At 41.6% G+C, this 10,000-nt stretch overlaps 1 protein-coding gene across 1 annotated transcript in view; it reads right to left on the bottom strand.

Annotated features, from left to right (window-relative positions):
* The window catches only part of LOC119589616 (T-cell leukemia homeobox protein 2-like), a 98,961-nt gene extending 98,774 nt beyond the window's left edge, over positions 1–187 (bottom strand). Inside the window, exon 1 of the mRNA XM_037938247.1 lies at positions 1–187. This exon is cut by the window's left edge and continues 782 nt beyond it. The gene's annotated coding sequence lies outside the window, so the exon portion shown is untranslated.
* Positions 188–10,000: the final 9,813 nt, after the last annotated feature.

Here is a 10,000-nt window from a genome sequence, read left to right on the forward strand (position 1 = left end):
CGGTCATCCTGGTCGGTCGCCGCAACGCTCGTCTTAGGCTGCCACTACCACACACCTCCGCCTAATCTGTATTCTCCATTACCAATGTCCTCTTGAGCTCGCAACATGCTCCCATCTTGGCATGCAGCCGCGCTTACGAGACCATTAAAATCACAACCGACATAACAAGATTTACCTTCACTACAAGCCAAACTCAAACACGGAATGCATCAAATCCATCTTTCAGGAGCCATTTTCCTTCACTCAACGATGATTGGCTGAGCCGTAAGCTCCGCCTCCCGCTCCCATTGGCTGGCGCAGGACAGTCTCCGCCCACAATCGAGCGTGTTCGTATTGGTAAGCGAATTATGGGCTACTGAACCATAATTAGAGTAAATTACATCAAGATATTAATTCAGTTCATTCCATGCTGAGAAAATATTAGGAGTGAGCGTAATTTAATGAAAATGGGTGACTACTTGTACCTAATGTAGCTAGAGGGACAATCATTTTGAAATTCTTCTGAATTTTGCTGGCAACTACAAATTAAAAAGCCGAAACTCCCGTACTCTGCCTCATAATTATCTGTTATTTGAAGGTTTTACCGTGGATCCAACGTGAATATTAAACAGGCATCATCGAAACATATTGGAACAGACCTTAATAATGGAACCTATCCCGCTATAGCCATTGTTTTCTCTTTTCTTAAGGGAGAATCGCCTTAATCAACACTCTAATTTCTCATAATTGGCGCACAAACTGGAGTCGGCCGCTGAATATAAAGACGCCATGAATCAAGGCTGATGACACACATCGCTAGTTTATTCTTCACATGCGAACTATCCGTCTCTTTGTGGGCCGATTTTTTTCTCTTTTTTTTCCGTCGGTTCATCTTTATTTCGGATCTTTACTCCTTTTTTTCATGTTCTTCCTCTGTCTTGCTTTATCGTCTTTTTTTTTCTAATATTTATCAGTATATTTGTCTCAATATGTACTGTGTCTATATGTATATCTATATACTTCTCTATCTATATGTATATATATATTCTATCTATCTATCATCTGAATCTCTCTGTCTATCTATCTATCACTCTGTACCTCTCTATCTATCTATCTATCTATCACTCTGTACCTCTCTATTTATCTGTCCAGCACTCTATACCTCTCTATCTATCTATTTATCTATCACTCGATCTGTTTATCTACATATCTACCTATCTGTTTACCTTTTGTTCTCCCCTTTATCACTTTTTGTTCGTCTATCTCTCCGTTTATATATCTTCCCGTCTATTATCTTCTTTTCTTTCCTCCCCACATTTAATCCCTTTTTTTCCTCATTCTCTATTTTCTCTCCCAAGTCTCCCATATTTTATAATTATTCCTATCTACCCTACCACCCACCCCCATCACATCCCCTCCCCCTCCCCCAATCCTCCATTTCTTCCCTCCTCCCTATCCCCTAACTCTCCATCTCTCCCTCCTCCCCAAAATCCCCACTTTTCCCCTCCATTCCCTTCCCCAACACCACACTCCCTCCCTTCCCCCTATCCCCATATATTCCCCCAAACCCTCCTTCCTTCTCTCCCAACCTCTCCCAACCCCTCCCTCCCCTCCCAACCCCTCCCTTCCCCTTCCCTCCCCTCCCTCCCCTTCCAACCCCTCCCCTCCTAACCCTCCCAACCCTTCCCAACCCCTTCACCCCTACCCTTCCCTCCCCTCCCAATCCCAACCCCTCCCCCTCCCCTCCCCTCCCCTCCCCTTCCAACCCCTCCTTCCCTACTAAACCCTTCCTCTAATCAGCCTTAAACTAGAATCAGAAATGACAGACCGCTAGAATGCCACGCGGGGAGGGGAGGGGAGGGGAGGGGAGGGGAGGGGAGGGGAGAGGAGGGGAGGGGAGGGAGAGGAGGAGGGGAGGGGAGGAGAGGGGAGGGAAGGGGAGGGGAGGGGACGGGAGGGGGGAGGGGAGGGAGGGGAGGGAGGGACAAGACGCCCCTAGTCAAGACCCTGTTCTAGATGTGTATAAGTTGACGTCGTTATTAAAAAAAAAAAAAAAAAAAAAAAAAAACTACAAAAAGGGGTGAACCAATGAGTAAGTCTCTTCCGGTTTGTGTTTGGACAAGCGGGAATATTTATAGGTTCTAGCAGGCGATATTGACATTTTCTCGAACGTGTGTGTGTGTGTGTGTGTGTGTGTGTGTGTGTGTGTGTGTGTGTGTGTGTGTGTTGTGTGTGTGTGTGTGTGTGTGTGTGTGTGTGTGTGTGCGTGTATGTATCTGTGTTTGCATAAGTTTGTATGTTTGTGTGTGTATGAATGTATGCATACATGTATGTGTGCGTGTGTGTGGATATCCAATATAGACTCCGGTGGAATCACACACACACACACACGCCAAGCGGCATTTTGACAATCACTGAAGGTATATCGCTACGATTTTCTTCAAGGGAGGTTTTCATCTGAGGTCGGAGGCTAAGGACCTCCTTCGCCCGAGTCCGATCGAGCGAGGCAGTTAATTCGCTCGAAATGCTTTACAATCGCAAGTTCCTTTATTCCTCCCTTCTCCTCTTCGTTTTTTTTTTCCCTTCCTTTCTTCGTTTCTTTCTTTCCTTTCGAACTCTTTCTCTCCTTTAGATCTCTTTTATTTGGCTTTTTCTTTTTCTTTTTCTTGTTTTTTGTTTCCTTTCTTCCTCTCTTTCTTTCCTTTTTTTCTTTTTTTTCTTTTCCTTCGTTTATATCTCACTTTCCTTTCTTACTCTATTTCTTTCCTTTCTTCTTTCTCTTTTTTCCTATATTTTTCTCTTTCCTTCCTTCCATCCTCCCTCCCTCCCTCCCTCCCTCCCTCCCTCCCTCCCTCCCTCCCTCCCTCCCTCCCTCCCTCCCTCCTCCTTCCTTCCCTCTCTCCCTTCCTCCCTCCCTCCTTCCCTCTCTCTCACTCTCTCTCTCTCACTCTCCACCTCTCCCTCCCCTTCCCTCTCCCTCTCCCTCTCTCTCTCTTTCCATCTTTCCATCATAACCACCGATTTCTTTCAGGAATGAACGAATAGCAGAAAGCAAGAAGCAGTTCCGGGATATATATACACACACACACAGCCTCTATCGGATCCTTCACGGGTTTGCTTGGGGTGTAATAGCTCCCAGTGTGGGTTGTGCGCGCCGTCGATAGTGACTATGTTTGGTGGTTTGGTGGCTTGGTGGTTTAATGGTTTAGTGGTTTAATGGCTTGGTGGTGTGGTGGCTTGGTGGTTTAATGGTTTAGTGGTGTGGTGGCTTGGTGGTTTAATGGCTTGGTGGTTTAATGGTTTAGTGGTGTGGTGGCTTGGTGGGATATTGGCAGGGTATTGTAGGTATTTCGCTACCTATGGAGTATTTTTTTTTTTTTAACCTATTGTTGGCGAGCATTATGTCATCTTTTCTTGTATTTTTCTTTCTTTCTCTTTCTGCTTTCTCTTTTTCTTCCCCCTCCCTCTCTCTCTCTCTCTCCTCCTCCTCTCTCTCCTCCTCCTCTCTCTCTCTCCTCTCCCCCTCACCTCTCCCTCCTCCTCCTCCTCCTCCTCCTCCTCTCCTCTCCTCTCTCTCCTTCTCCCTCCTCCTCCCCTCCCCCTCCTCCTCTCCTCCTCCTCCTCCTCCTCCTCCTCCTCCTCCTACCTCTTCCTCCTCTTCCTCCTCCACCCCTCTCCCACCTCCTCCTCTTACTCCTCCCCCATCCCCCTCTTCCTCTTCCTCTCCTCCTCCTCCTCCTTCCCCCTCCTCCTCCCCCTCTTCCCCTCCTCCTCCCCTCTCCCCCTCCTCTCCCCCCTTCCCCTTCCCCTTCCCCCTCCTCCTCCTCCTCCCTTCCTCCTCCTCCTCCCCTCCTCCCCTCTCCCCCTCCTACTCCTCCCCCCCCTCCTCCGCCCGGCCAAGCTTCAGCCCTCTGTCGGTCCCTTTGTGCTGATGCAGATGTGCTCAGCGACGGTGTAGTCCCATTAGAATAACCCATTTCTCCTTTCTTCTTGATGCTGAGTCTGACTGACGCTGATTTGGCCCATTTCCCCTTTTTTTATATTTTGGTTGGCCTTTTTTATTTCCATGTTAAAGTGTATTTTCTATTTATTTTTTTTCCTTCGTGTTTTTATTTTGTTGTGTTGATTCTTGATGTGTATCTTTGATTTTTTTGGGGGGATGTCGACGGTGCTGGGTGAAATGTAGCTGTTCGTGCGTGTCGTGAGGTGTTTTGTTATGATGTGTCATTGTTAATATATCCCTGACACTTATTTTTTCCGCCCTTGAGTTTTCCTCCCCGAGATAAAGCGAGATAGTAATAATGATAATACGCAGCCCACGTCAAGCAGAACTCCCCGATAATGCAAAGTCAGGTGCCTTGCATCATGCATGACCCTTCTTAGTGCGTATGGAAGTGCAGCTGAAATTCAGTTCTATGTTTAAGGAGGACGTCTTTCAGTTGTCAGAGGCCGAGGACGCGCACGCACCGGGAGTGGTTGCAGAGGTGCTGCTCTGAAGGTCCGGGAACGCTGTGGATCACAGGTTATTAGTGTATATCCGTCTGACACGTGACAGACACAAGGAAGGAAGGGTATACACAGGGTGGAGAAGGCAGAGAGGAGGAGGAGAAGGAAGAGGAAGGAGGGAAGGAAGGAAACGGCGTGGTCGGGTGCTGCTCAGCAGCATACACAACGTCCATGGCCACGCAAGGACCCTGCCGAAGCGTCCCGAACACTGCTTCATTTCGTCTCCGGACATCCCTCCTCCGGGCATTCCGCCTCTGGACATTTCGCCTTCGAATATTCCTGCCGCGGGCGCCCTCCCTCCGACAGTCTGCCTCCTGACGCCCTGCATCTGAGTCATGATCCGCCGGGATGCTGCGCCTTCACACGACCTGCCTGTGAGTGCGAGCATCCTCTGGTTAATCCGCCTCCGGCTCTCCTCCCGTTGACAAGCTGCATCTAGCGCAATGAGATGCTGTTCCCAATAAACATAATGTCTCGAGCTTTAAGGACTGTCTTGCAGCGTCGTTAAGCACTCTATTGCGATCGGGATCAACGATTTACAAGGGACTTTGCACCTCGAGCACTGTAACAGTAGTCATTATTACGACGCCGTTGAACCTTATTACTGCAATACCTATAATAACAAAATTACCCCAAGCGTGGTACACACCTACTATACTTGCCTTGCCTCTTAACAATGAGATCAGCAACGTATATGCTCAACTTGTGTAGAAATTCCATACATAATACTACCACATGGATACAGTATCACTAATACTCTACATGTGTAATAAATTTTATTATAGAGCACATTCTCTGACGCCATGTGGGTTTTCATGTCCCTGTTCTGGGCGAATTAGAGCCATAACAGTGGCATGTTTACCGTGGCTGTGTGTTTTGCAAAGTCCGTTGTGAATTGACCAACCTGTCTTAAATTCCTTTTTTTCCCTCTCTATTTTTTTTGCAGTTTTTCAGCTTCTCTTTAATCAGTGGATATGTAATCTTGTAGAAGTGATAGCGTGTAAATGTGTGTTTATATATACGTCTGTAGATCAAACGAGAAAATAACAAAAATATATATTTCAGGTCCAAAGTAAATCCTGGAGCGTTTGTCTGTCATCTGTCTGCTTGCGAGACAGCTGGCAAGACGCGGCTTGTGAGACGAGGTCGATCTGGAATCTCGCGCGTCAGAGGGATTTCTTGGTTTGGTTTCCTCTTCTTTTTAGATCTTCGCGAACTTCTTTTGTGCGTAACACTTTGGGACATAATCCCCTGAGCGGAACATGTTACATTTTACAACTCAACCTCCTGGAAGATAATTTTGCAGCCTTGACTTTTGCATGCGTTGCAGCCTTTTGCAACACGATCTCTGCGAATCATCCGTGGTGGCACTAAACATGTGATACGGCAAAGTACCTGGCAAAAAAAGGGCAAGACGAGAAATAAAATTAACAGGAGAATAACGTAAACAAAGAACAGATACGAATCAAGGAGCAAACCCCAAATCGAGGAAGCGCCACGTTGGAGAACACATAATTGGTGACAAGATAAGTTGCAGTTTCTTCTCCCAAATCGGCGGAAGAGCCGACACGCTCGAGAACGCTACTACTACTAGCACCATGAACAATAATTGTGGAAAGATCAACAAGCTACTTCGGCCCCCCCCCCTCTCTCTAAACGACCAAGTTTGCTACTCACCTACTTCCTCGTCCGTCTAAACAACAGTGAACGAATACTAGGGACATCAGCATTGGGAAGGAATGACCCCCAAGAAAGATCTCCTAGCCTTAATAACATCTGACTGAAGATCATTAATTCGAGAGCTATTGCCCGAGCTCGATAGGCTCCCTTTGTGAAGCCAAGAACCCCATCACAGAGGGCGTGGTTCCTAACCTATGGCAGTGAGCCCTGGGCAGTTACGATCCATAACATCAGCTCATCCAATTCCCTCGCGACGACCTCGGAAGCTTCATGGTCATTCCTTTTCCGAGAACAATTGAAGTGGAATTGTGGAAGTTCTTTTCCGGCCATGTCCAGTCGTCGCCAGTTCAGAAGCACCACAGGAAGCTTCACCTTCCACTAGTTGGTTGATTTTGATGCTTTTACGTCATTTCAAACGCAAACAGGCCACGTGAGGTCACCATTCTCGCCATCGACCTACGGAAAGCGATCGACCTCATCGGACGCACAATCCTAATCGAGAAAATCGTATTCCCGGGATTTTACGATGGCCGGGGTTAATGGGACTTCCCCTTCATCGACCTCCGCGCCTGGAAAACTCGAAGCAGATGACCGAATCTCTGAAGAAGTGGACGGACCCTTATTACAGCGTCTCTTAAAGGAAACATCCTCACGCCCATTATGGTCCTTGATTATCAACAATAGCAATATCCTGCACGCAAAAAAAAAATTACAAACATGTGGGGGGATATAATGTCATTACTCGCACGCGGACCGATGCGAGGCAGCAGCTGATTACGGAATTTCTTCAAGCCATACATCGGAAAGAACACGTTTGGGCAAAATCCAAATAAATACCAGGAAGTACACGACAATTAAATCCAATTCCAACGAATTAGCCGATAGTGAAATAAAGCAAAAGATTTGAAAAAAAAATATATAAAGATTAATAAAACTCCGAAATGAAAGAGAAAGATCACGTCAGTGCCGCAAGATTTTTTTTTTTTTCATATATTTCGTCTTATCATTATTATCATTATTTCTTCACCCGGGAAGACATGCTCACCATATAGGCATCATCAACCCTATTACCGAATGTGTATTTCCACGACCATCCGGTCATCACAAGCAATAAAGTTTTTGAAGATCTAGAAAAGTGGCTAAAATATTTAGATCAAGACTTAAATCACTTGATTATCACCTCTACACAAGATCGAAAATCGTTATCAGTTGGAAAATCATTATCATTATTATTATTATGATTATTATTACTATGATTATCATTATCATTGTTATTATTGTTCATGTTATCATTGTTGTTATTATCATTATCATTATTATTATCGTTATCATCATCATCATTATCGTCATTATTATCGTCATTTCCTTTATCATTATCATTATCATTATTCTTATTATCATGATTATCATAAGTATCGTTATCATTATCATCATTATCATTATTGTTATTGTTGTTGTTAACATCATTATAATTGTTATCATTATCATTATCCTTATTATTATTGGTATTGTTATCAATATCATGATTATGATTACGCTTACGATTATCATCACCATCATCATTATCATTATCATTACCATTATCATTATTATTATCATTATTATTATGAAATTAATATATTTATTGTTATTTTAGTTATTATTATTATCATTATTATTTTTATTATTATTATTATTATTATTATTATTAGTATTAATATTGATATAATCATTATCATTATTACTGTTAATATTATTATCATCATTGTTATTGTTAATATTATCATCATCATTATTATTGTTATGATTATTGTAATTGTTATTATTATTATTATTAGTAGTAGTAGTAGTAGTAATAGTAGTAGTGGTATCATTATCATTATCATTATTTTTATTATTATTATTATCAGTATCAATATTATCATTATTATCATTAATATTATCATCATCATCATCATCATCATCATCATCATCATCATCATCATCATCATCATCATTTGTATTATTTTATTATTATTATTATTATTATTATTATTATTATTATTATTATTATTATTATTATTATTATTATCATTACTATTATTATTATTATTATTATTTTCATTTTCATTATCATTATCATTATATTATATTATCATTATCATTATCATTATCTATTATCATTATTCATTATTATTATCATTATCATTATTCATTATATTATATTATATTAGTATTAGTTTAGTTATTGTTGTGTTGCTGTTGTATTTTTGTTGTTTTGTTTTGTTTATTGTTGTTGTTGTTTTGTTGCTGTTGCTTCTTCATCATCATTATTATATATATTATATTATTATTATCATTATCATTATTCATTATATATCATATTATTAATTATCATCATCTATTATTCATATATATTACTATCATCATCATCATCATCATCATCATCATCATCATCATCATCATCATCATCATCATCATCATCATCATCATCATCATCATTAGTATTTCTATTACTATTTTTACTATCTTATAATAATAAGCATTGGTAGTAGTAGTAATACTATTATTATTACTATTATTATTGTTAACATTATCATAATCGTTATCTTTTACGGTTTTTGTCGTTAGTATTAGCATCATAAGCAACACTATCATTAATACAATTACTTCATTTTCATCAATAGTAGTAGTAGTAGTAGTAGTAGTAGTAGTAGTAGTAGTAGTAGTAGTAAGTAGTTGTAATGGTAGTACAGGAAATCTAACACTGTAACATGTAAAATTAGATACCCATTTTGTTATAACTAATTATCCAACCTTTTTATGTTATTTTGTTCATTATTCTGCCATACTTTTCATTTTCCTACTAGCCACCATAAAACTACGCTCGCCATGAGGATACAAAACCTTTGTCTTGATCCTCTATCAGGCGCGCTCACCAGTGACGTCACGACCGCCCGTTCTTTGTATTCGTCTTGTAATGGCGCCAAAACCCCTAATCTTTTGTCTTCCGGCCGCATGATGTCACTGCTGTTGTTCTGGTGATGTCACAAACCTTTTAATTTCAACCTTTATTCGTGTGACTTCGTTATGATATCATTTCAAGGTGTATAGATTTGTGGCAATTTGAGAGAGAAGGTTTCCGAAACCTTTCGGAAAGGATTCGAATCTAGGATTAAGGATTAAATCCACTGTATCGACTGATGATCCACATAGCATCTGTTTCACCTGACGTGACACTTCCGCCATATTGGAGGTAAAACCCGTGTCACTTTTTTTTTCGCTCCTATTCTTATGGAAAAAATAACGTGCGTGTTTCCATGTAATCATGTGGTAATACCAAATGTAAACAGATATTCAGTCAGCTGTTCTCTCCGGCGTCGGAGTCGTGTTAACGGCGTCGTTTACACAGATCTTCCGGCTCAAAAGTACCCTTATTTATCGAAAGCTACACATTTCCTTCTGTTTCCTCCCCGGCGAAGGACACCGTAGATTCCCGAAGGATGTGCTGTCCCTTCGTTGAATAATGCCTTAAAAGTGTCCTTAGCAGAAAAAGAGAGAAAAAGGTGTTCGCAAGACATGCTTTTCGAGGCGATAACGCATTCTGATCACAATTGGATATTCGGGAAAACTTTATCAGCCAAATAATCTTCACCCCGGGTATATGTGGGACTATTATTTTATACAAACGTCCATATTTACTTCTAATGTATCACAGGCATCCACATGTGCTTTTTTTTTTGTTTTGTTTTAATGTATGTGTAATGTATGTATGTGTATCAATCGTGTGTGTTTAGTGTATGCGTCTCTAGATGTAGAGGCAGCGAGGTGCGGCGGAGAATATGTACTCCAATAATTGTTTGGCTTATGAGCATCT

Source organism: Penaeus monodon, chromosome 1 (assembly GCF_015228065.2).
Source record: "Penaeus monodon isolate SGIC_2016 chromosome 1, NSTDA_Pmon_1, whole genome shotgun sequence".
Classification (NCBI taxonomy): domain Eukaryota; kingdom Metazoa; phylum Arthropoda; class Malacostraca; order Decapoda; family Penaeidae; genus Penaeus; species Penaeus monodon.